Below are 25,603 nucleotides of genomic sequence, written 5' to 3'. Positions count from 1 at the left end.
CGGCGGTGGGTACCGGCATGAATGGCGCACAGACGGACGGGCAGGGGTCTGTGGAACATGGGGGGCCACAGCTTGGGGCCAGGAAATTGGCCCACGACACCCCGCTCCTGGAGGTCCTGCAGAAGGCAAAGAAGGAGAGTGAGACAAAGTCTGAAAAGAATTTAAAGGAAATAATGCAAGAGGCGAGAACGCGGCCAGAGGAGCAGAGCGGTGAGCGGCCCCGGCACCGACCGTCCCGCAAACAGCCGGCACCCCACGGCCGCCCTCTGTCCCCTCCCTCGGCAGCTTCTCCGCCAGCGGATGGAGGACCGGAGCCCAGGCAGAAGGAGGCAACCACAGACATATCGAGGAGCAAGCGCCAGTCCCCGCAGGACTCCCTGCCCTCCCTGCCACCCATCCATCACCTAAGCAGCAATGAGTTGCTGGACACTCAGCCTCCACTGGAACCCCAGGTCCCACAGACACACCAGGACCACCAAATGAGCCACCACAACCTGCGCTCGGCGGCCAACCCGGAACTCCTGAACCCAACACCCATCAGCTCCTCCCGGAAGCCCGTGCCCCGGCCTGCAGCCACCCAGAAGGAGAAGCTGGAGCGGGTGCGGGAGATCGCCCGCGCTTTCCAGGCCCTGAAGGCGCAGACGGAGCAGCCCTGCGAGACCAACGACAGCGATTCTGGCCGGGAATCCCCGGAGCTGTGTGGGGCAGGCCAATGCCTGAAGCAGGGCTGCGCCGAGCTGTGGGGACGCCTGAAGGACTGGTGGAGGCGCCACTGGACCTCCCAGGGCTGCTTCAGCAAGGCCCGCGAGTGGTGGCAACACTGGGTCCAGACCATAAATGATTCCCTGTGGGAATGATTCTTGGGGGGGCGTGGGGCCGGGAGCCCCCTGGACTGCCCCCACCTGAAATCTTAAATAAAATTATTATTTCTCTCCCCGGTGCTGTGGGTCATCCTGGACGATGCGCTGTTTGCAGGCAGCAGCGGTTCATGGGGTGTTTAGCAGCTCTGCGTCGGTGGCTGAGTCCGTGACATAAAAAAGGCCTTTGGGGTAAAGAGGTGGATCTGTGGGGTTTGGTAACCAGTAAGGGCTTCGAAAATGTTCCTTGTTGCCCCGTACCTGAAAAACGGTGCTCAAATCGATAAGGCTGAGCTGGTTTAAGTGGCCCCAGTCTACTTTGGGGAGGGCTGAGCTGGTTTCCAGTGGCCCTAGTTCATTTTGCGGCAGGGCTGGGCTGGTTTCCAGTGGCCCTAATTCATTTTTGGGAGGGCTGAGCTCTTTTCCAGTGGTCCCAGTTCATTTTGGGAGGGATGAGCTGGTTTCCAGTGGCTCCAGTCTACTTTGGGGAGGGCTGGGGTGGTTTCCAGTGCTCCCAGTTCATTTTGGGGAGGCCTGGGCTGGTTTCAAGTGCTCCCAGTTCACTTCGGGGAGGGCTGGGCTGGTTTCCAGTGCTCCCAGTTCATTTTGGGGAGGGCTGAACTTGTTTCCAGTGCTCCCAGTTCATTTTGGGGAGAGCTGGGCTGGTTTCCAGTGCTCCCAGTTCACTTCGGGGAGGGCTGGGCTGCTTTTGGGGTCACAACCCCTTTCTGGAGGGAAGAGGTGGGGGGGAGCTGAGGGGGGCCAGTCCTTTCCCCGCCCCCTCGCTCTCTAGGCCCGAGTCCTCTCCCCCGCCGTTGCCATGGCGACGCAGGGAGGGCGCATGCGCGGGTGGAGCGGACGCGAAGGGGAACACTTCCGGTGTGCGGCGGCGCGCGGGAGCGGCGGCAGCAGTTGGTACCGGGGAGAACGGGGGGGCCTGGGCCGGAGCGGGGCGGAGGGTGGCACAGGACCGGGCCGGAGGTGGTCGTGAGCGGTTTTGGAGGTGGGTAATGGCGGTTTGGGGCGTTTGTGGGGTGGCGGGACCGGTCTGGGGGGCTCTGGGGGCGGCCTGGGCCTGTTTGTGGGGGCGCAGAGCCGTTTTGGGGGTCCTGTGGGGGAACAGGGCTGATTCAGGGCCCCCACCCCGTCCCCCGCCATCTCTCCGCAGGTGGCGGCAGCCCCGGGTGCCCGCGGCCGGCCTGGCCGGGGGCTTGGCTCCGCTCTCAGCTCCCCACAGCGGGTCAGCCCGACGGAGCCTCCTTTGCCAGCCTCCCGCCCATGGCTAAGCCCCCCCCAGGTATCCCCCAAACGGGGTGGGGAGGCACCGCTGGGACCCCTGAAAAGGGGGGGTGGGGGGGCTGTCATGAGCAGCCCTGGGACCCCCCTAAAGCCCACTGTGACCCTCCTAAAGCCCACAGGGACAAGGACTTGGACATGCGGCCAGAGGGGAGCATCCCCGCTCCTGTGGGAAGGAGCTCCCCGGCACAGTCCAGACGCCGGCAGTGCGTGGCGGCGTGCAGAGCACACGGATGGACGGACAGGGGTCTGTGGAACATGGGGGGCCACAGCTTGGGGCCAGGAAATTGGCCCACCTCACCCTGCCCGTGTAGGTCCCGCAGACGGCAAAGAAGGAGAGTGAGACAAAGTCTGAAAAGAATTTAAAGGAAAAAAGGCCAGAGTAGCAGAGCGGTGAGCGGCCCCGGCACCGACCGTCCCGCAAACAGCCGGCACCCCACGGCCGCCCTCTGTCCCCTCCCTCGGCAGCTTCTCCGCCAGCGGATGGAGGACCGGAGCCCAGGCAGAAGGAGGCAACCACAGACATATCGAGGAGCAAGCGCCAGTCCCCGCAGGACTCCCTGCCCTCCCTGCCACCCATCCATCACCTAAGCAGCAATGAGTTGCTGGACACTCAGCCCCCACTGGAACCCCAGGTCCCACAGACACACCAGGACCACCAAAAGAGCCACCACAACCTGCGCTCAGCGGCCAACCCGGAACTCCTCAACCCAACACCCATCAGCTCCTCCCGGAAGCCCGTGTCCTGTCCTACAGCTATTGACAAGGACAAGATGGAGCGGGTGTGGGAGGGAGATCACCCGCGCTTTCTAGGCCCTGAAGGCGCAGACGGAGCAGCCCTGCGAGCCCCACGGCAGCGATTCTGGCCAGGAATCCCCGGAGCTGTGTGGGGCAGGACAATGTCTGAAGCAGGGCTGCGCCGAGCTGTGGGGACGCCTGAAGGACTGGTGGAGGCGCCACTGGACCTCCCAGGGCTGCTTCAGCAAGGCCCGCGAGTGGTGGCAACACTGGGTCCAGACCATAAATGATTCCCTGTGGGAATGATTCTTGGGGGGGCGTGGGGCCGGGAACCCCCCTGGACTGCCCCCCACCTGAAATCTTAAATAAAATTATTATTTCTCTCCCCGGTGCTGTGGGTCATCCTGGACGATGCGCTGTTTGCAGGCGGCGGCGGTTCATGGGGTGTTTAGCAGCTCTGCGTCGGTGGCTGAGTCCGTGACGTATAAAAGGCCTTTGGGGTAAAGAGGTGGATCTGTGGGGGTTTGGTAATCAGTATGGGCTTCGAAAATGTTCCTTGTTGCCATGTACCTGAAAAGCAGCGCTCAAATCGATAAGGCTGAGCTGGTTTCCAGTGTTCCCAGTTCATTTTGGGGAGGGCTGTGCTTGTTTCCAGTGCTTGCAGTTCACTTTGGGCAGGGCTGGTCTGGTTTCCAGTGTGCCCAGTTTATTTTGGGGAGGGCTGGGTCAGCACGGCACGCAGCCCCTGTGGTGGCTGCCCAGGTTGCGGTGGTGGCACGCGGACCAGACCGTGATGGTGCTGGCTGAGTGGAGTGGCCGGTGCTTGGTGATGTCGACCTCGCCAGTGACATCACAGTGTTCCCCCCGGTGATGGCCAGCAATGCCTGGGCTCCATGGCTACCCCTGCCCCGAGATGTCACCAAGGCGACTATGACTGTCTGTGAAGTGACAAGGGGGTTATGACTGTCTGTGATGTCACAAAGGAGACGTGCCTCCCTGCCAGACTATAAAAGCGGTCGCGGGAAGGTGGGAGCAGGCAGTGGGTGCTGGGCACCGCAGTCTGGCATCGTCTGCACAGACCGCGGGCTCAACCTCTGCCACACCAGCAGCGTTGGGGACTCCCGTCACTGGGGATCCCCATCGCCCGCCTGTGCTGCTGACTTGGAGCGCTGCGGCTGCACCTCAGCCGGTGCCATGGGGCGCTCCGACGTTGCCCCCGCGCCACACCTGGCCCCGTTCCTGCTGATTGTGCTGGGGCTCGGTGTGCTGTCATCCCTGCTGCGGATCAAGCGGGTCCGGGTAGGTGACTGCTGAACGCAGTGTAGCGCGGTGTGGGGTGGCTTGGGGTGGGATTAGGGGCTGCGGCGTGAGGCCGGGAGCTGCTCCCGTCTCACCCAGCTCCTTGGGGCTCCTGCAGAAATCAAAGAAGTCGTCCAAACATGCAAAAAGTGTGGTGAGAAGGCAGCGGCGGCAGGAGGAGCAGAGCGGTGAGTGGCCCCGGCACCGAGTGCCCCGCAAATGGCCAACACCCCCCGGCAGCCCTGAGCCGGGGCTGTGCCGGGGGCTGCCGGCCGCTCACTGCGTCCCCTCTCTTGGCAGCTTCTCCACCAGCGGGGGGAAGAGCACAGAAACCCACGCCGAAGCAAGAGAATCAGTGAGTGTGGGGGAGACCCCCAGATCCTGCCCCAGACCCTCACCCCGTGCCCTGGCCCTGCCTGCGCTGGGCAGCGCTGCCCGCCGGCCGAGGAGGGGGTGCTGCCCGCGCGTCCCGGCGGAGGGGCCGGGGTGTAATGGGGTCTCTTCTCTCTCCTCCTCTGCAGGGCGACTACAGAGACGTTGAGGAGCGAGCGCCCGTCCTCATGGTCCATGCTGCATCTTCTGCGCTTCCGACATTCCAACACCTCCCCGACCTCTCCTCCCAATTCGGAGGGGCTGGGGCCGGTCTTTAGCCAGGACAAACCACAGGAAATATCAGCACAGACCAAGCCCGAGCGGGTCCCCCGGCATGTGGGGGAAACGGCGCAGACCCCCACGGACACACAGCTGCCCCCCAGCACCCGCCCAGCCATGGCCACAGACAAGAAGATGAGCGTCTCTGAGGTCACCCACACCGGCCAGGCCACCCAGTCGAAGATGGAGCGGCACAGTAAGACGGGGAAGGAGATCCAGGCCCAGCGCTGGGCGGCAGCTAGGAGTGTCAGGGGTCCTTCCGTGGGATCCTCCCCAGGAAACCTCCCAGCCCCCCGCCAGAATGGGGGAGCCGGGGCAGCTGGGGCTGCCGGGGGGCCCCAGCCTGGGACCGCAGCTGCCAGGTTTGGACCCGACGTTCCATCAGGAAAGGGACAAGGACTTGCACATGCGGCTAGAGGGGAGCATCCCCGCTCCCACGGGAAGGAGCTCCCCGGCACAGCCCAGACCCCGGCGGTGGGTACCGGCATGAATGGCGCACAGACGGACGGGCAGGGGTCTGTGGAACATGGGGGGCCACAGCTTGGGGCCAGGAAATTGGCCCACGACACCCCGCTCCTGGAGGTCCTGCAGAAGGCAAAGAAGGAGAGTGAGACAAAGTCTGAAAAGAATTTAAAGGAAATAATGCAAGAGGCGAGAACGCGGCCAGAGGAGCAGAGCGGTGAGCGGCCCCGGCACCGACCGTCCCGCAAACAGCCGGCACCCCACGGCCGCCCTCTGTCCCCTCCCTCGGCAGCTTCTCCGCCAGCGGATGGAGGACCGGAGCCCAGGCAGAAGGAGGCAACCACAGACATATCGAGGAGCAAGCGCCAGTCCCCGCAGGACTCCCTGCCCTCCCTGCCACCCATCCATCACCTAAGCAGCAATGAGTTGCTGGACACTCAGCCTCCACTGGAACCCCAGGTCCCACAGACACACCAGGACCACCAAATGAGCCACCACAACCTGCGCTCGGCGGCCAACCCGGAACTCCTGAACCCAACACCCATCAGCTCCTCCCGGAAGCCCGTGCCCCGGCCTGCAGCCACCCAGAAGGAGAAGCTGGAGCGGGTGCGGGAGATCGCCCGCGCTTTCCAGGCCCTGAAGGCGCAGACGGAGCAGCCCTGCGAGACCAACGACAGCGATTCTGGCCGGGAATCCCCGGAGCTGTGTGGGGCAGGCCAATGCCTGAAGCAGGGCTGCGCCGAGCTGTGGGGACGCCTGAAGGACTGGTGGAGGCGCCACTGGACCTCCCAGGGCTGCTTCAGCAAGGCCCGCGAGTGGTGGCAACACTGGGTCCAGACCATAAATGATTCCCTGTGGGAATGATTCTTGGGGGGGCGTGGGGCCGGGAGCCCCCTGGACTGCCCCCACCTGAAATCTTAAATAAAATTATTATTTCTCTCCCCGGTGCTGTGGGTCATCCTGGACGATGCGCTGTTTGCAGGCAGCAGCGGTTCATGGGGTGTTTAGCAGCTCTGCGTCGGTGGCTGAGTCCGTGACATAAAAAAGGCCTTTGGGGTAAAGAGGTGGATCTGTGGGGTTTGGTAACCAGTAAGGGCTTCGAAAATGTTCCTTGTTGCCCCGTACCTGAAAAACGGTGCTCAAATCGATAAGGCTGAGCTGGTTTAAGTGGCCCCAGTCTACTTTGGGGAGGGCTGAGCTGGTTTCCAGTGGCCCTAGTTCATTTTGCGGCAGGGCTGGGCTGGTTTCCAGTGGCCCTAATTCATTTTTGGGAGGGCTGAGCTCTTTTCCAGTGGTCCCAGTTCATTTTGGGAGGGATGAGCTGGTTTCCAGTGGCTCCAGTCTACTTTGGGGAGGGCTGGGGTGGTTTCCAGTGCTCCCAGTTCATTTTGGGGAGGCCTGGGCTGGTTTCAAGTGCTCCCAGTTCACTTCGGGGAGGGCTGGGCTGGTTTCCAGTGCTCCCAGTTCATTTTGGGGAGGGCTGAACTTGTTTCCAGTGCTCCCAGTTCATTTTGGGGAGAGCTGGGCTGGTTTCCAGTGCTCCCAGTTCACTTCGGGGAGGGCTGGGCTGCTTTTGGGGTCACAACCCCTTTCTGGAGGGAAGAGGTGGGGGGGAGCTGAGGGGGGCCAGTCCTTTCCCCGCCCCCTCGCTCTCTAGGCCCGAGTCCTCTCCCCCGCCGTTGCCATGGCGACGCAGGGAGGGCGCATGCGCGGGTGGAGCGGACGCGAAGGGGAACACTTCCGGTGTGCGGCGGCGCGCGGGAGCGGCGGCAGCAGTTGGTACCGGGGAGAACGGGGGGGCCTGGGCCGGAGCGGGGCGGAGGGTGGCACAGGACCGGGCCGGAGGTGGTCGTGAGCGGTTTTGGAGGTGGGTAATGGCGGTTTGGGGCGTTTGTGGGGTGGCGGGACCGGTCTGGGGGGCTCTGGGGGCGGCCTGGGCCTGTTTGTGGGGGCGCAGAGCCGTTTTGGGGGTCCTGTGGGGGAACAGGGCTGATTCAGGGCCCCCACCCCGTCCCCCGCCATCTCTCCGCAGGTGGCGGCAGCCCCGGGTGCCCGCGGCCGGCCTGGCCGGGGGCTTGGCTCCGCTCTCAGCTCCCCACAGCGGGTCAGCCCGACGGAGCCTCCTTTGCCAGCCTCCCGCCCATGGCTAAGCCCCCCCCAGGTATCCCCCAAACGGGGTGGGGAGGCACCGCTGGGACCCCTGAAAAGGGGGGGTGGGGGGGCTGTCATGAGCAGCCCTGGGACCCCCCTAAAGCCCACTGTGACCCTCCTAAAGCCCACAGGGACAAGGACTTGGACATGCGGCCAGAGGGGAGCATCCCCGCTCCTGTGGGAAGGAGCTCCCCGGCACAGTCCAGACGCTGGCAGTGCGTGGCGGCGTGCAGAGCACACGGATGGACGGACAGGGGTCTGTGGAACATGGGGGGCCACAGCTTGGGGCCAGGAAATTGGCCCACCTCACCCTGCCCGTGTAGGTCCCGCAGACGGCAAAGAAGGAGAGTGAGACAAAGTCTGAAAAGAATTTAAAGGAAAAAAGGCCAGAGTAGCAGAGCGGTGAGCGGCCCAGGCACCGACCGTCCCGCAAACAGCCGGCACCCCACGGCCGCCCTCTGTCCCCTCCCTCGGCAGCTTCTCCGCCAGCGGATGGAGGACCGGAGCCCAGGCAGAAGGAGGCAACCACAGACATATCGAGGAGCAAGCGCCAGTCCCCGCAGGACTCCCTGCCCTCCCTGCCACCCATCCATCACCTAAGCAGCAATGAGTTGCTGGACACTCAGCCCCCACTGGAACCCCAGGTCCCACAGACACACCAGGACCACCAAAAGAGCCACCACAACCTGCGCTCAGCGGCCAACCCGGAACTCCTCAACCCAACACCCATCAGCTCCTCCCGGAAGCCCGTGTCCTGTCCTACAGCTATTGACAAGGACAAGATGGAGCGGGTGTGGGAGGGAGATCACCCGCGCTTTCTAGGCCCTGAAGGCGCAGACGGAGCAGCCCTGCGAGCCCCACGGCAGCGATTCTGGCCAGGAATCCCCGGAGCTGTGTGGGGCAGGACAATGTCTGAAGCAGGGCTGCGCCGAGCTGTGGGGACGCCTGAAGGACTGGTGGAGGCGCCACTGGACCTCCCAGGGCTGCTTCAGCAAGGCCCGCGAGTGGTGGCAACACTGGGTCCAGACCATAAATGATTCCCTGTGGGAATGATTCTTGGGGGGGCATGGGGCCGGGAACCCCCCTGGACTGCCCCCCACCTGAAATCTTAAATAAAATTATTATTTCTCTCCCCGGTGCTGTGGGTCATCCTGGACGATGCGCTGTTTGCAGGCGGCGGCGGTTCATGGGGTGTTTAGCAGCTCTGCGTCGGTGGCTGAGTCCGTGACGTATAAAAGGCCTTTGGGGTAAAGAGGTGGATCTGTGGGGGTTTGGTAATCAGTATGGGCTTCGAAAATGTTCCTTGTTGCCATGTACCTGAAAAGCAGCGCTCAAATCGATAAGGCTGAGCTGGTTTCCAGTGTTCCCAGTTCATTTTGGGGAGGGCTGTGCTTGTTTCCAGTGCTTGCAGTTCACTTTGGGCAGGGCTGGTCTGGTTTCCAGTGTGCCCAGTTTATTTTGGGGAGGGCTGGGTCAGCACGGCACGCAGCCCCTGTGGTGGCTGCCCAGGTTGCGGTGGTGGCACGCGGACCAGACCGTGATGGTGCTGGCTGAGTGGAGTGGCCGGTGCTTGGTGATGTCGACCTCGCCAGTGACATCACAGTGTTCCCCCCGGTGATGGCCAGCAATGCCTGGGCTCCATGGCTACCCCTGCCCCGAGATGTCACCAAGGCGACTATGACTGTCTGTGAAGTGACAAGGGGGTTATGACTGTCTGTGATGTCACAAAGGAGACGTGCCTCCCTGCCAGACTATAAAAGCGGTCGCGGGAAGGTGGGAGCAGGCAGTGGGTGCTGGGCACCGCAGTCTGGCATCGTCTGCACAGACCGCGGGCTCAACCTCTGCCACACCAGCAGCGTTGGGGACTCCCGTCACTGGGGATCCCCATCGCCCGCCTGTGCTGCTGACTTGGAGCGCTGCGGCTGCACCTCAGCCGGTGCCATGGGGCGCTCCGACGTTGCCCCCGCGCCACACCTGGCCCCGTTCCTGCTGATTGTGCTGGGGCTCGGTGTGCTGTCATCCCTGCTGCGGATCAAGCGGGTCCGGGTAGGTGACTGCTGAACGCAGTGTAGCGCGGTGTGGGGTGGCTTGGGGTGGGATTAGGGGCTGCGGCGTGAGGCCGGGAGCTGCTCCCGTCTCACCCAGCTCCTTGGGGCTCCTGCAGAAATCAAAGAAGTCGTCCAAACATGCAAAAAGTGCGGTGAGAAGGCGGCGGCGGCAGGAGGAGCAGAGCGGTGAGTGGCCCCGGCACCGAGTGCCCCGCAAATGGCCAACACCCCCCGGCAGCCCTGAGCCGGGGCTGTGCCGGGGGCTGCCGGCCGCTCACTGCGTCCCCTCTCTTGGCAGCTTCTCCACCAGCGGGGGGAAGAGCACAGAAACCCACGCCGAAGCAAGAGAATCAGTGAGTGGGGGGGAGACCCCCAGATCCTGCCCCAGACCCTCACCCCATGCCCTGGCCCTGCCTGCGCTGGGCAGCGCTGCCCGCCGGCCGAGGAGGGGGTGCTGCCCGCGCGTCCCGGCGGAGGGGCCGGGGTGTAATGGGGTCTCTTCTCTCTCCTCCTCTGCAGGGCGACTACAGAGACGTTGAGGAGCGAGCGCCCGTCCTCATGGTCCATGCTGCATCTTCTGCGCTTCCGACATTCCAACACCTCCCCGACCTCTCCTCCCAATTCGGAGGGGCTGGGGCCGGTCTTTAGCCAGGACAAACCACAGGAAATATCAGCACAGACCAAGCCCGAGCGGGTCCCCCGGCATGTGGGGGAAACGGCGCAGACCCCCACGGACACACAGCTGCCCCCCAGCACCCGCCCAGCCATGGCCACAGACAAGAAGATGAGCGTCTCTGAGGTCACCCACACCGGCCAGGCCACCCAGTCGAAGATGGAGCGGCACAGTAAGACGTGGAAGGAGATCCAGGCCCAGCGCTGGGCGGCAGCTAGGAGTGTCAGGGGTCCTTCCGTGGGATCCTCCCCAGGAAACCTCCCAGCCCCCCGCCAGAATGGGGGAGCCGGGGCAGCTGGGGCTGCCGGGGGGCCCCAGCCTGGGACCGCAGCTGCCAGGTTTGGACCCGACGTTCCATCAGGAAAGGGACAAGGCCTTGCACATGCGGCTAGAGGGGAGCATCCCCGCTCCCACGGGAAGGAGCTCCCCGGCACAGCCCAGACCCCGGCGGTGGGTACCGGCATGAATGGCGCACAGACGGACGGGCAGGGGTCTGTGGAACATGGGGGGCCACAGCTTGGGGCCAGGAAATTGGCCCACGACACCCCGCTCCTGGAGGTCCTGCAGAAGGCAAAGAAGGAGAGTGAGACAAAGTCTGAAAAGAATTCAAAGGAAATAATGCAAGAGGCGAGAACGCGGCCAGAGGAGCAGAGCGGTGAGCGGCCCCGGCACCGACCGTCCCGCAAACAGCCGGCACCCCACGGCCGCCCTCTGTCCCCTCCCTCGGCAGCTTCTCCGCCAGCGGATGGAGGACCGGAGCCCAGGCAGAAGGAGGCAACCACAGACATATCGAGGAGCAAGCGCCAGTCCCCGCAGGACTCCCTGCCCTCCCTGCCACCCATCCATCACCTAAGCAGCAATGAGTTGCTGGACACTCAGCCTCCACTGGAACCCCAGGTCCCACAGACACACCAGGACCACCAAATGAGCCACCACAACCTGCGCTCAGCGGCCAACCCCGAACTCCTGAACCCAACACCCATCAGCTCCTCCCGGAAGCCCGTGCCCCGGCCTGCAGCCACCCAGAAGGAGAAGCTGGAGCGGGTGCGGGAGATCGCCCGCGCTTTCCAGGCCCTGAAGGCGCAGACGGAGCAGCCCTGCGAGACCAACGACAGCGATTCTGGCCGGGAATCCCCGGAGCTGTGTGGGGCAGGCCAATGCCTGAAGCAGGGCTGCGCCGAGCTGTGGGGACGCCTGAAGGACTGGTGGAGGCGCCACTGGACCTCCCAGGGCTGCTTCAGCAAGGCCCGCGAGTGGTGGCAACACTGGGTCCAGACCATAAATGATTCCCTGTGGGAATGATTCTTGGCGGGGCGTGGGGCCGGGAGCCCCCCTGGACTGCCCCCACCTGAAATCTTAAATAAAATTATTATTTCTCTCCCCGGTGCTGTGGGTCATCCTGGACGATGCGCTGTTTGCAGGCAGCAGCGGTTCATGGGGTGTTTAGCAGCTCTGCGTCGGTGGCTGAGTCCGTGACATAAAAAAGGCCTTTGGGGTAAAGAGGTGGATCTGTGGGGTTTGGTAACCAGTAAGGGCTTCGAAAATGTTCCTTGTTGCCCCGTACCTGAAAAACGGTGCTCAAATCGATAAGGCTGAGCTGGTTTAAGTGGCCCCAGTCTACTTTGGGGAGGGCTGAGCTGGTTTCCAGTGGCCCTAGTTCATTTTGCGGCAGGGCTGGGCTGGTTTCCAGTGGCCCTAATTCATTTTTGGGAGGGCTGAGCTCTTTTCCAGTGGTCCCAGTTCATTTTGGGAGGGATGAGCTGGTTTCCAGTGGCTCCAGTCTACTTTGGGGAGGGCTGGGGTGGTTTCCAGTGCTCCCAGTTCATTTTGGGGAGAGCTGAGCTGGTTTCCTGTGCTCCCAGTTCATTTTGGGGAGGCCTGGGCTGGTTTCAAGTGCTCCCAGTTCACTTCGGGGAGGGCTGGGCTGGTTTCCAGTGCTCCCAGTTCATTTTGGGGAGGGCTGAACTTGTTTCCAGTGCTCCCAGTTCATTTTGGGGAGAGCTGGGCTGGTTTCCAGTGCTCCCAGTTCACTTCGGGGAGGGCTGGGCTGCTTTTGGGGTCACAACCCCGTTCTGGAGGGAAGAGGTGGGGGGGAGCTGAGGGGGGCCAGTCCTTTCCCCGCCCCCTCGCTCTCTAGGCCCGAGTCCTCTCCCCCGCCGTTGCCATGGCGACGCAGGGGGGGCGCATGCGCGGGTGGAGCGGACGCGAAGGGGAACACTTCCGGTGTGCGGCGGCGCGCGGGAGCGGCGGCAGCAGTTGGTACCGGGGAGAACGGGGGGGCCTGGGCCGGAGCGGGGCGGAGGGTGGCACAGGACCGGGCCGGAGGTGGTCGTGAGCGGTTTTGGAGGTGGGTAATGGCGGTTTGGGGCGTTTGTGGGGTGGCGGGACCGGTCTGGGGGGCTCTGGGGGCGGCCTGGGCCTGTTTGTGGGGGCGCAGAGCCGTTTTGGGGGTCCTGTGGGGGAACAGGGCTGATTCAGGGCCCCCACCCCGTCCCCCGCCATCTCTCCGCAGGTGGCGGCAGCCCCGGGTGCCCGCGGCCGGCCTGGCCGGGGGCTTGGCTCCGCTCTCAGCTCCCCACAGCGGGTCAGCCCGACGGAGCCTCCTTTGCCAGCCTCCCGCCCATGGCTAAGCCCCCCCCAGGTATCCCCCAAACGGGGTGGGGAGGCACCGCTGGGACCCCTGAAAAGGGGGGGTGGGGGGGCTGTCATGAGCAGCCCTGGGACCCCCCTAAAGCCCACTGTGACCCTCCTAAAGCCCACAGGGACAAGGACTTGGACATGCGGCCAGAGGGGAGCATCCCCGCTCCTGTGGGAAGGAGCTCCCCGGCACAGTCCAGACGCCGGCAGTGCGTGGCGGCGTGCAGAGCACACGGATGGACGGGCAGGGGTCTGTGGAACATGGGGGGCCACAGCTTGGGGACAGGAAATTGGCCCACCTCACCCTGCCCGTGTAGGTCCCGCAGACGGCAAAGAAGGAGAGTGAGACAAAGTCTGAAAAGAATTTAAAGGAAAAAAGGCCAGAGTAGCAGAGCGGTGAGCGGCCCCGGCACCGACCGTCCCGCAAACAGCCGGCACCCCACGGCCGCCCTCTGTCCCCTCCCTCGGCAGCTTCTCCGCCAGCGGATGGAGGACCGGAGCCCAGGCAGAAGGAGGCAACCATAGACATATCGAGGGGTAAGCGCCCGTCCCCGCAGGACTCCCTGCCCTCCCTGCCACCCATCCATCACCTAAGCAGCAATGAGTTGCTGGACACTCAGCCCCCACTGGAACCCCAGGTCCCACAGACACACCAGGACCACCAAAAGAGCCACCACAACCTGCGCTCAGCGGCCAACCCGGAACTCCTCAACCCAACACCCATCAGCTCCTCCCGGAAGCCCGTGTCCTGTCCTACAGCTATTGACAAGGACAAGATGGAGCGGGTGTGGGAGGGAGATCACCCGCGCTTTCTAGGCCCTGAAGGCGCAGACGGAGCAGCCCTGCGAGCCCCACGGCAGCGATTCTGGCCAGGAATCCCCGGAGCTGTGTGGGGCAGGACAATGTCTGAAGCAGGGCTGCGCCGAGCTGTGGGGACGCCTGAAGGACTGGTGGAGGCGCCACTGGACCTCCCAGGGCTGCTTCAGCAAGGCCCGCGAGTGGTGGCAACACTGGGTCCAGACCATAAATGATTCCCTGTGGGAATGATTCTTGGGGGGGCGTGGGGCCGGGAACCCCCCTGGACTGCCCCCCACCTGAAATCTTAAATAAAATTATTATTTCTCTCCCCGGTGCTGTGGGTCATCCTGGACGATGCGCTGTTTGCAGGCGGCGGCGGTTCATGGGGTGTTTAGCAGCTCTGCGTCGGTGGCTGAGTCCGTGACGTATAAAAGGCCTTTGGGGTAAAGAGGTGGATCTGTGGGGGTTTGGTAATCAGTATGGGCTTCGAAAATGTTCCTTGTTGCCATGTACCTGAAAAGCAGCGCTCAAATCGATAAGGCTGAGCTGGTTTCCAGTGTTCCCAGTTCATTTTGGGGAGGGCTGCGCTGGTTTCCAGTGCTCCCAGTTCATTTTGGGGAGGGCTGTGCTTGTTTCCAGTGCTTGCAGTTCACTTTGGGCAGGGCTGGTCTGGTTTCCAGTGTGCCCAGTTTATTTTGGGGAGGGCTGGGTCAGCACGGCACGCAGCCCCTGTGGTGGCTGCCCAGGTTGCGGTGGTGGCACGCGGACCAGACCGTGATGGTGCTGGCTGAGTGGAGTGGCCGGTGCTTGGTGATGTCGACCTCGCCAGTGACATCACAGTGTTCCCCCCGGTGATGGCCAGCAATGCCTGGGCTCCATGGCTACCCCTGCCCCGAGATGTCACCAAGGCGACTATGACTGTCTGTGAAGTGACAAGGGGGTTATGACTGTCTGTGATGTCACAAAGGAGACGTGCCTCCCTGCCAGACTATAAAAGCGGTCGCGGGAAGGTGGGAGCAGGCAGTGGGTGCTGGGCACCGCAGTCTGGCGTCGTCTGCACAGACCGCGGGCTCAACCTCTGCCACACCAGCAGCGTTGGGGACTCCCGTCACTGGGGATCCCCATCGCCCGCCTGTGCTGCTGACTTGGAGCGCTGCGGCTGCACCTCAGCCGGTGCCATGGGGCGCTCCGACGTTGCCCCCGCGCCACACCTGGCCCCGTTCCTGCTGATTGTGCTGGGGCTCGGTGTGCTGTCATCCCTGCTGCGGATCAAGCGGGTCCGGGTAGGTGACTGCTGAACGCAGTGTAGCGCGGTGTGGGGTGGCTTGGGGTGGGATTAGGGGCTGCGGCGTGAGGCCGGGAGCTGCTCCCGTCTCACCCAGCTCCTTGGGGCTCCTGCAGAAATCAAAGAAGTCGTCCAAACATGCAAAAAGTGCGGTGAGAAGGCGGCGGCGGCAGGAGGAGCAGAGCGGTGAGTGGCCCCGGCACCGAGTGCCCCGCAAATGGCCAACACCCCCCGGCAGCCCTGAGCCGGGGCTGTGCCGGGGGCTGCCGGCCGCTCACTGCGTCCCCTCTCTTGGCAGCTTCTCCACCAGCGGAGGGAAGAGCACAGAAACCCACGCCGAAGCAAGAGAATCAGTGAGTGTGGGGGAGACCCCCAGATCCTGCCCCAGACCCTCACCCCATGCCCTGGCCCTGCCTGCGCTGGGCAGCGCTGCCCGCCGGCCGAGGAGGGGGTGCTGCCCGCGCGTCCCGGCGGAGGGGCCGGGGTGTAATGGGGTCTCTTCTCTCTCCTCCTCTGCAGGGCGACTACAGAGACGTTGAGGAGCGAGCGCCCGTCCTCATGGTCCATGCTGCATCTTCTGCGCTTCCGACACTCCAACACCTCCCCGACCTCTCCTCCCAATTCGGAGGGGCTGGGGCCAGTCTTTAGCCAGGACAAACCACAGGAAATATCAGCACAGACCAAGCCCGAGCGGGTCCCCCGGCATGTGGGGGAAACGGCGCAGACCCCCACGGACACACAGCTGCCCCCCAGCACCCGCCCAGCCATGGCCACAGACAAGAAGATGAGCGTCTCTGAGGTCACCCACACCGGCCAGGCCACCCAGTCGAAGATGGAGCGGCACAGTAAGACGTGGAAGGAGATCCAGGCCCAGCGCTGGGCGGCAGCTAGGAGTGTCAGGGGTCCTTCCGTGGGATCCTCCCCAGGAAACCTCCCAGCCCCCCGCCAGAATGGGGGAGCCGGGGCAGCTGGGGCTGCCGGGGGGCCCCAGCCTGGGACCGCAGCTGCCAGGTTTGGACCCGACGTTCCATCAGGAAAGGGACAAGGCCTTGCACATGCGGCTAGAGGGGAGCATCCCCGCTCCCACGGGAAGGAGCTCCCCGGCACAGCCCAGACCCCGGCGGTGGGTACCGGCATGAATGGCGCACAGACGGACGGGCAGGGGTCTGTGGAACATGGGGGGCCACAGCTTGGGGCCAGGAAATTGGCCCACGACACCCCGCTCCTGGAGGTCCTGCAGAAGGCAAAGAAGGAGAGTGAGACAAAGTCTGAAAAGAATTCAAAGGAAATAATGCAAGAGGCGAGAACGCGGCCAGAGGAGCAGAGCGGTGAGCGGCCCCGGCACCGACCGTCCCGCAAACAGCCGGCACCCCACGGCCGCCCTCTGTCCCCTCCCTCGGCAGCTTCTCCGCCAGCGGATGGAGGACCGGAGCCCAGGCAGAAGGAGGCAACCACAGACATATCGAGGAGCAAGCGCCAGTCCCCGCAGGACTCCCTGCCCTCCCTGCCACCCATCCATCACCTAAGCAGCAATGAGTTGCTGGACACTCAGCCTCCACTGGAACCCCAGGTCCCACAGACACACCAGGACCACCAAATGAGCCACCACAACCTGCGCTCAGCGGCCAACCCGGAACTCCTGAACCCAACACCCATCAGCTCCTCCCGGAAGCCCGTGCCCCGGCCTGCAGCCACCCAGAAGGAGAAGCTGGAGCGGGTGCGGGAGATCGCCCGCGCTTTCCAGGCCCTGAAGGCGCAGACGGAGCAGCCCTGCGAGACCAACGACAGCGATTCTGGCCGGGAATCCCCGGAGCTGTGTGGGGCAGGCCAATGCCTGAAGCAGGGCTGCGCCGAGCTGTGGGGACGCCTGAAGGACTGGTGGAGGCGCCACTGGACCTCCCAGGGCTGCTTCAGCAAGGCCCGCGAGTGGTGGCAACACTGGGTCCAGACCATAAATGATTCCCTGTGGGAATGATTCTTGGCGGGGCGTGGGGCCGGGAGCCCCCCTGGACTGCCCCCACCTGAAATCTTAAATAAAATTATTATTTCTCTCCCCAGTGCTGTGGGTCATCCTGGACGATGCGCTGTTTGCAGGCAGCAGCGGTTCATGGGGTGTTTAGCAGCTCTGCGTCGGTGGCTGAGTCCGTGACATAAAAAAGGCCTTTGGGGTAAAGAGGTGGATCTGTGGGGTTTGGTAACCAGTAAGGGCTTCGAAAATGTTCCTTGTTGCCCCGTACCTGAAAAACGGTGCTCAAATCGATAAGGCTGAGCTGGTTTAAGTGGCCCCAGTCTACTTTGGGGAGGGCTGAGCTGGTTTCCAGTGGCCCTAGTTCATTTTGCGGCAGGGCTGGGCTGGTTTCCAGTGGCCCTAATTCATTTTTGGGAGGGCTGAGCTCTTTTCCAGTGGTCCCAGTTCATTTTGGGAGGGATGAGCTGGTTTCCAGTGGCTCCAGTCTACTTTGGGGAGGGCTGGGGTGGTTTCCAGTGCTCCCAGTTCATTTTGGGGAGAGCTGAGCTGGTTTCCTGTGCTCCCAGTTCATTTTGGGGAGGCCTGGGCTGGTTTCAAGTGCTCCCAGTTCACTTCGGGGAGGGCTGGGCTGGTTTCCAGTGCTCCCAGTTCATTTTGGGGAGGGCTGAACTTGTTTCCAGTGCTCCCAGTTCATTTTGGGGAGAGCTGGGCTGGTTTCCAGTGCTCCCAGTTCACTTCGGGGAGGGCTGGGCTGCTTTTGGGGTCACAACCCCGTTCTGGAGGGAAGAGGTGGGGGGGAGCTGAGGGGGGCCAGTCCTTTCCCCGCCCCCTCGCTCTCTAGGCCCGAGTCCTCTCCCCCGCCGTTGCCATGGCGACGCAGGGGGGGCGCATGCGCGGGTGGAGCGGACGCGAAGGGGAACACTTCCGGTGTGCGGCGGCGCGCGGGAGCGGCGGCAGCAGTTGGTACCGGGGAGAACGGGGGGGCCTGGGCCGGAGCGGGGCGGAGGGTGGCACAGGACCGGGCCGGAGGTGGTCGTGAGCGGTTTTGGAGGTGGGTAATGGCGGTTTGGGGCGTTTGTGGGGTGGCGGGACCGGTCTGGGGGGCTCTGGGGGCGGCCTGGGCCTGTTTGTGGGGGCGCAGAGCCGTTTTGGGGGTCCTGTGGGGGAACAGGGCTGATTCAGGGCCCCCACCCCGTCCCCCGCCATCTCTCCGCAGGTGGCGGCAGCCCCGGGTGCCCGCGGCCGGCCTGGCCGGGGGCTTGGCTCCGCTCTCAGCTCCCCACAGCGGGTCAGCCCGACGGAGCCTCCTTTGCCAGCCTCCCGCCCATGGCTAAGCCCCCCCCAGGTATCCCCCAAACGGGGTGGGGAGGCACCGCTGGGACCCCTGAAAAGGGGGGGTGGGGGGGCTGTCATGAGCAGCCCTGGGACCCCCCTAAAGCCCACTGTGACCCTCCTAAAGCCCACAGGGACAAGGACTTGGACATGCGGCCAGAGGGGAGCATCCCCGCTCCTGTGGGAAGGAGCTCCCCGGCACAGTCCAGACGCCGGCAGTGCGTGGCGGCGTGCAGAGCACACGGATGGACGGGCAGGGGTCTGTGGAACATGGGGGGCCACAGCTTGGGGACAGGAAATTGGCCCACCTCACCCTGCCCGTGTAGGTCCCGCAGACGGCAAAGAAGGAGAGTGAGACAAAGTCTGAAAAGAATTTAAAGGAAAAAAGGCCAGAGTAGCAGAGCGGTGAGCGGCCCCGGCACCGACCGTCCCGCAAACAGCCGGCACCCCACGGCCGCCCTCTGTCCCCTCCCTCGGCAGCTTCTCCGCCAGCGGATGGAGGACCGGAGCCCAGGCAGAAGGAGGCAACCATAGACATATCGAGGGGTAAGCGCCCGTCCCCGCAGGACTCCCTGCCCTCCCTGCCACCCATCCATCACCTAAGCAGCAATGAGTTGCTGGACACTCAGCCCCCACTGGAACCCCAGGTCCCACAGACACACCAGGACCACCAAAAGAGCCACCACAACCTGCGCTCAGCGGCCAACCCGGAACTCCTCAACCCAACACCCATCAGCTCCTCCCGGAAGCCCGTGTCCTGTCCTACAGCTATTGACAAGGACAAGATGGAGCGGGTGTGGGAGGGAGATCACCCGCGCTTTCTAGGCCCTGAAGGCGCAGACGGAGCAGCCCTGCGAGCCCCACGGCAGCGATTCTGGCCAGGAATCCCCGGAGCTGTGTGGGGCAGGACAATGTCTGAAGCAGGGCTGCGCCGAGCTGTGGGGACGCCTGAAGGACTGGTGGAGGCGCCACTGGACCTCCCAGGGCTGCTTCAGCAAGGCCCGCGAGTGGTGGCAACACTGGGTCCAGACCATAAATGATTCCCTGTGGGAATGATTCTTGGGGGGGCGTGGGGCCGGGAACCCCCCTGGACTGCCCCCCACCTGAAATCTTAAATAAAATTATTATTTCTCTCCCCGGTGCTGTGGGTCATCCTGGACGATGCGCTGTTTGCAGGCGGCGGCGGTTCATGGGGTGTTTAGCAGCTCTGCGTCGGTGGCTGAGTCCGTGACGTATAAAAGGCCTTTGGGGTAAAGAGGTGGATCTGTGGGGGTTTGGTAATCAGTATGGGCTTCGAAAATGTTCCTTGTTGCCATGTACCTGAAAAGCAGCGCTCAAATCGATAAGGCTGAGCTGGTTTCCAGTGTTCCCAGTTCATTTTGGGGAGGGCTGCGCTGGTTTCCAGTGCTCCCAGTTCATTTTGGGGAGGGCTGTGCTTGTTTCCAGTGCTTGCAGTTCACTTTGGGCAGGGCTGGTCTGGTTTCCAGTGTGCCCAGTTTATTTTGGGGAGGGCTGGGTCAGCACGGCACGCAGCCCCTGTGGTGGCTGCCCAGGTTGCGGTGGTGGCACGCGGACCAGACCGTGATGGTGCTGGCTGAGTGGAGTGGCCGGTGCTTGGTGATGTCGACCTCGCCAGTGACATCACAGTGTTCCCCCCGGTGATGGCCAGCAATGCCTGGGCTCCATGGCTACCCCTGCCCCGAGATGTCACCAAGGCGACTATGACTGTCTGTGAAGTGACAAGGGGGTTATGACTGTCTGTGATGTCACAAAGGAGACGTGCCTCCCTGCCAGACTATAAAAGCGGTCGCGGGAAGGTGGGAGCAGGCAGTGGGTGCTGGGCACCGCAGTCTGGCGTCGTCTGCACAGACCGCGGGCTCAACCTCTGCCACACCAGCAGCGTTGGGGACTCCCGTCACTGGGGATCCCCATCGCCCGCCTGTGCTGCTGACTTGGAGCGCTGCGGCTGCACCTCAGCCGGTGCCATGGGGCGCTCCGACGTTGCCCCCGCGCCACACCTGGCCCCGTTCCTGCTGATTGTGCTGGGGCTCGGTGTGCTGTCATCCCTGCTGCGGATCAAGCGGGTCCGGGTAGGTGACTGCTGAACGCAGTGTAGCGCGGTGTGGGGTGGCTTGGGGTGGGATTAGGGGCTGCGGCGTGAGGCCGGGAGCTGCTCCCGTCTCACCCAGCTCCTTGGGGCTCCTGCAGAAATCAAAGAAGTCGTCCAAACATGCAAAAAGTGCGGTGAGAAGGCGGCGGCGGCAGGAGGAGCAGAGCGGTGAGTGGCCCCGGCACCGAGTGCCCCGCAAATGGCCAACACCCCCCGGCAGCCCTGAGCCGGGGCTGTGCCGGGGGCTGCCGGCCGCTCACTGCGTCCCCTCTCTTGGCAGCTTCTCCACCAGCGGGGGGAAGAGCACAGAAACCCACGCCGAAGCAAGAGAATCAGTGAGTGTGGGGGAGACCCCCAGATCCTGCCCCAGACCCTCACCCCATGCCCTGGCCCTGCCTGCGCTGGGCAGCGCTGCCCGCCGGCCGAGGAGGGGGTGCTGCCCGCGCGTCCCGGCGGAGGGGCCGGGGTGTAATGGGGTCTCTTCTCTCTCCTCCTCTGCAGGGCGACTACAGAGACGTTGAGGAGCGAGCGCCCGTCCTCATGGTCCATGCTGCATCTTCTGCGCTTCCGACACTCCAACACCTCCCCGACCTCTCCTCCCAATTCGGAGGGGCTGGGGCCAGTCTTTAGCCAGGACAAACCACAGGAAATATCAGCACAGACCAAGCCCGAGCGGGTCCCCCGGCATGTGGGGGAAACGGCGCAGACCCCCACGGACACACAGCTGCCCCCCAGCACCCGCCCAGCCATGGCCACAGACAAGAAGATGAGCGTCTCTGAGGTCACCCACACCGGCCAGGCCACCCAGTCGAAGATGGAGCGGCACAGTAAGACGTGGAAGGAGATCCAGGCCCAGCGCTGGGCGGCAGCTAGGAGTGTCAGGGGTCCTTCCGTGGGATCCTCCCCAGGAAACCTCCCAGCCCCCCGCCAGAATGGGGGAGCCGGGGCAGCTGGGGCTGCCGGGGGGCCCCAGCCTGGGACCGCAGCTGCCAGGTTTGGACCCGACGTTCCATCAGGAAAGGGACAAGGCCTTGCACATGCGGCTAGAGGGGAGCATCCCCGCTCCCACGGGAAGGAGCTCCCCGGCACAGCCCAGACCCCGGCGGTGGGTACCGGCATGAATGGCGCACAGACGGACGGGCAGGGGTCTGTGGAACATGGGGGGCCACAGCTTGGGGCCAGGAAATTGGCCCACGACACCCCGCTCCTGGAGGTCCTGCAGAAGGCAAAGAAGGAGAGTGAGACAAAGTCTGAAAAGAATTCAAAGGAAATAATGCAAGAGGCGAGAACGCGGCCAGAGGAGCAGAGCGGTGAGCGGCCCCGGCACCGACCGTCCCGCAAACAGCCGGCACCCCACGGCCGCCCTCTGTCCCCTCCCTCGGCAGCTTCTCCGCCAGCGGATGGAGGACCGGAGCCCAGGCAGAAGGAGGCAACCACAGACATATCGAGGAGCAAGCGCCAGTCCCCGCAGGACTCCCTGCCCTCCCTGCCACCCATCCATCACCTAAGCAGCAATGAGTTGCTGGACACTCAGCCTCCACTGGAACCCCAGGTCCCACAGACACACCAGGACCACCAAATGAGCCACCACAACCTGCGCTCAGCGGCCAACCCGGAACTCCTGAACCCAACACCCATCAGCTCCTCCCGGAAGCCCGTGCCCCGGCCTGCAGCCACCCAGAAGGAGAAGCTGGAGCGGGTGCGGGAGATCGCCCGCGCTTTCCAGGCCCTGAAGGCGCAGACGGAGCAGCCCTGCGAGACCAACGACAGCGATTCTGGCCGGGAATCCCCGGAGCTGTGTGGGGCAGGCCAATGCCTGAAGCAGGGCTGCGCCGAGCTGTGGGGACGCCTGAAGGACTGGTGGAGGCGCCACTGGACCTCCCAGGGCTGCTTCAGCAAGGCCCGCGAGTGGTGGCAACACTGGGTCCAGACCATAAATGATTCCCTGTGGGAATGATTCTTGGCGGGGCGTGGGGCCGGGAGCCCCCCTGGACTGCCCCCACCTGAAATCTTAAATAAAATTATTATTTCTCTCCCCAGTGCTGTGGGTCATCCTGGACGATGCGCTGTTTGCAGGCAGCAGCGGTTCATGGGGTGTTTAGCAGCTCTGCGTCGGTGGCTGAGTCCGTGACATAAAAAAGGCCTTTGGGGTAAAGAGGTGGATCTGTGGGGTTTGGTAACCAGTAAGGGCTTCGAAAATGTTCCTTGTTGCCCCGTACCTGAAAAACGGTGCTCAAATCGATAAGGCTGAGCTGGTTTAAGTGGCCCCAGTCTACTTTGGGGAGGGCTGAGCTGGTTTCCAGTGGCCCTAGTTCATTTTGCGGCAGGGCTGGGCTGGTTTCCAGTGGCCCTAATTCATTTTTGGGAGGGCTGAGCTCTTTTCCAGTGGTCCCAGTTCATTTTGGGAGGGATGAGCTGGTTTCCAGTGGCTCCAGTCTACTTTGGGGAGGGCTGGGGTGGTTTCCAGTGCTCCCAGTTCATTTTGGGGAGAGCTGAGCTGGTTTCCTGTGCTCCCAGTTCATTTTGGGGAGGCCTGGGCTGGTTTCAAGTGCTCCCAGTTCACTTCGGGGAGGGCTGGGCTGGTTTCCAGTGCTCCCAGTTCATTTTGGGGAGGGCTGAACTTGTTTCCAGTGCTCCCAGTTCATTTTGGGGAGAGCTGGGCTGGTTTCCAGTGCTCCCAGTTCACTTCGGGGAGGGCTGGGCTGCTTTTGGGGTCACAACCCCGTTCTGGAGGGAAGAGGTGGGGGGGAGCTGAGGGGGGCCAGTCCTTTCCCCGCCCCCTCGCTCTCTAGGCCCGAGTCCTCTCCCCCGCCGTTGCCATGGCGACGCAGGGGGGGCGCATGCGCGGGTGGAGCGGACGCGAAGGGGAACACTTCCGGTGTGCGGCGGCGCGCGGGAGCGGCGGCAGCAGTTGGTACCGGGGAGAACGGGGGGGCCTGGGCCGGAGCGGGGCGGAGGGTGGCACAGGACCGGGCCGGAGGTGGTCGTGAGCGGTTTTGGAGGTGGGTAATGGCGGTTTGGGGCGTTTGTGGGGTGGCGGGACCGGTCTGGGGGGCTCTGGGGGCGGCCTGGGCCTGTTTGTGGGGGCGCAGAGCCGTTTTGGGGGTCCTGTGGGGGAACAGGGCTGATTCAGGGCCCCCACCCCGTCCCCCGCCATCTCTCCGCAGGTGGCGGCAGCCCCGGGTGCCCGCGGCCGGCCTGGCCGGGGGCTTGGCTCCGCTCTCAGCTCCCCACAGCGGGTCAGCCCGACGGAGCCTCCTTTGCCAGCCTCCCGCCCATGGCTAAGCCCCCCCCAGGTATCCCCCAAACGGGGTGGGGAGGCACCGCTGGGACCCCTGAAAAGGGGGGGTGGGGGGGCTGTCATGAGCAGCCCTGGGACCCCCCTAAAGCCCACTGTGACCCTCCTAAAGCCCACAGGGACAAGGACTTGGACATGCGGCCAGAGGGGAGCATCCCCGCTCCTGTGGGAAGGAGCTCCCCGGCACAGTCCAGACGCCGGCAGTGCGTGGCGGCGTGCAGAGCACACGGATGGACGGGCAGGGGTCTGTGGAACATGGGGGGCCACAGCTTGGGGACAGGAAATTGGCCCACCTCACCCTGCCCGTGTAGGTCCCGCAGACGGCAAAGAAGGAGAGTGAGACAAAGTCTGAAAAGAATTTAAAGGAAAAAAGGCCAGAGTAGCAGAGCGGTGAGCGGCCCCGGCACCGACCGTCCCGCAAACAGCCGGCACCCCACGGCCGCCCTCTGTCCCCTCCCTCGGCAGCTTCTCCGCCAGCGGATGGAGGACCGGAGCCCAGGCAGAAGGAGGCAACCATAGACATATCGAGGGGTAAGCGCCCGTCCCCGCAGGACTCCCTGCCCTCCCTGCCACCCATCCATCACCTAAGCAGCAATGAGTTGCTGGACACTCAGCCCCCACTGGAACCCCAGGTCCCACAGACACACCAGGACCACCAAAAGAGCCACCACAACCTGCGCTCAGCGGCCAACCCGGAACTCCTCAACCCAACACCCATCAGCTCCTCCCGGAAGCCCGTGTCCTGTCCTACAGCTATTGACAAGGACAAGATGGAGCGGGTGTGGGAGGGAGATCACCCGCGCTTTCTAGGCCCTGAAGGCGCAGACGGAGCAGCCCTGCGAGCCCCACGGCAGCGATTCTGGCCAGGAATCCCCGGAGCTGTGTGGGGCAGGACAATGTCTGAAGCAGGGCTGCGCCGAGCTGTGGGGACGCCTGAAGGACTGGTGGAGGCGCCACTGGACCTCCCAGGGCTGCTTCAGCAAGGCCCGCGAGTGGTGGCAACACTGGGTCCAGACCATAAATGATTCCCTGTGGGAATGATTCTTGGGGGGGCGTGGGGCCGGGAACCCCCCTGGACTGCCCCCCACCTGAAATCTTAAATAAAATTATTATTTCTCTCCCCGGTGCTGTGGGTCATCCTGGACGATGCGCTGTTTGCAGGCGGCGGCGGTTCATGGGGTGTTTAGCAGCTCTGCGTCGGTGGCTGAGTCCGTGACGTATAAAAGGCCTTTGGGGTAAAGAGGTGGATCTGTGGGGGTTTGGTAATCAGTATGGGCTTCGAAAATGTTCCTTGTTGCCATGTACCTGAAAAGCAGCGCTCAAATCGATAAGGCTGAGCTGGTTTCCAGTGTTCCCAGTTCATTTTGGGGAGGGCTGCGCTGGTTTCCAGTGCTCCCAGTTCATTTTGGGGAGGGCTGTGCTTGTTTCCAGTGCTTGCAGTTCACTTTGGGCAGGGCTGGTCTGGTTTCCAGTGTGCCCAGTTTATTTTGGGGAGGGCTGGGTCAGCACGGCACGCAGCCCCTGTGGTGGCTGCCCAGGTTGCGGTGGTGGCACGCGGACCAGACCGTGATGGTGCTGGCTGAGTGGAGTGGCCGGTGCTTGGTGATGTCGACCTCGCCAGTGACATCACAGTGTTCCCCCCGGTGATGGCCAGCAATGCCTGGGCTCCATGGCTACCCCTGCCCCGAGATGTCACCAAGGCGACTATGACTGTCTGTGAAGTGACAAGGGGGTTATGACTGTCTGTGATGTCACAAAGGAGACGTGCCTCCCTGCCAGACTATAAAAGCGGTCGCGGGAAGGTGGGAGCAGGCAGTGGGTGCTGGGCACCGCAGTCTGGCGTCGTCTGCACAGACCGCGGGCTCAACCTCTGCCACACCAGCAGCGTTGGGGACTCCCGTCACTGGGGATCCCCATCGCCCGCCTGTGCTGCTGACTTGGAGCGCTGCGGCTGCACCTCAGCCGGTGCCATGGGGCGCTCCGACGTTGCCCCCGCGCC

The 25,603-nt window shown here is 63.8% G+C and overlaps 5 long non-coding RNA genes across 5 annotated transcripts; all 5 read left to right on the top strand.

The window, feature by feature from the left end:
- The first annotated feature begins 7,049 nt into the window (after positions 1-7,049).
- LOC309684455 lies at positions 7,050-8,008 on the top strand. Its single transcript, XR_014270291.1, has 3 exons — positions 7,050-7,170; positions 7,336-7,464; positions 7,932-8,008. It is a non-coding gene; the product is annotated as an uncharacterized lncRNA (long non-coding RNA).
- Positions 8,009-12,438: 4,430 nt separating this feature from the next.
- LOC309684453 lies at positions 12,439-13,938 on the top strand. Its single transcript, XR_014270289.1, has 3 exons — positions 12,439-12,522; positions 13,130-13,349; positions 13,451-13,938. It is a non-coding gene; the product is annotated as an uncharacterized lncRNA (long non-coding RNA).
- An 890-nt stretch (positions 13,939-14,828) lies between these two features.
- Positions 14,829-15,209, top strand: LOC309684456. The gene is made up of 3 exons (XR_014270292.1): positions 14,829-14,893; positions 15,012-15,081; positions 15,194-15,209. It is a non-coding gene; the product is annotated as an uncharacterized lncRNA (long non-coding RNA).
- Positions 15,210-17,831: 2,622 nt separating this feature from the next.
- LOC309684454 lies at positions 17,832-19,331 on the top strand. The gene is made up of 3 exons (XR_014270290.1): positions 17,832-17,915; positions 18,523-18,742; positions 18,844-19,331. It is a non-coding gene; the product is annotated as an uncharacterized lncRNA (long non-coding RNA).
- Positions 19,332-23,224: 3,893 nt separating this feature from the next.
- Positions 23,225-24,724, top strand: LOC309684457. The gene is made up of 3 exons (XR_014270293.1): positions 23,225-23,308; positions 23,916-24,135; positions 24,237-24,724. It is a non-coding gene; the product is annotated as an uncharacterized lncRNA (long non-coding RNA).
- The last annotated feature ends 879 nt before the right edge of the window (positions 24,725-25,603 follow it).

This window comes from Vanellus vanellus (genome assembly GCF_965231255.1).
Source record: "Vanellus vanellus genome assembly, contig: HAP1_SCAFFOLD_1410, whole genome shotgun sequence".
Classification (NCBI taxonomy): Eukaryota; Metazoa; Chordata; class Aves; order Charadriiformes; family Charadriidae; genus Vanellus; species Vanellus vanellus.
The sequence above is the reverse complement of the archived record's forward strand: the minus strand, read 5'-3'. Positions and strand labels throughout refer to the sequence as shown.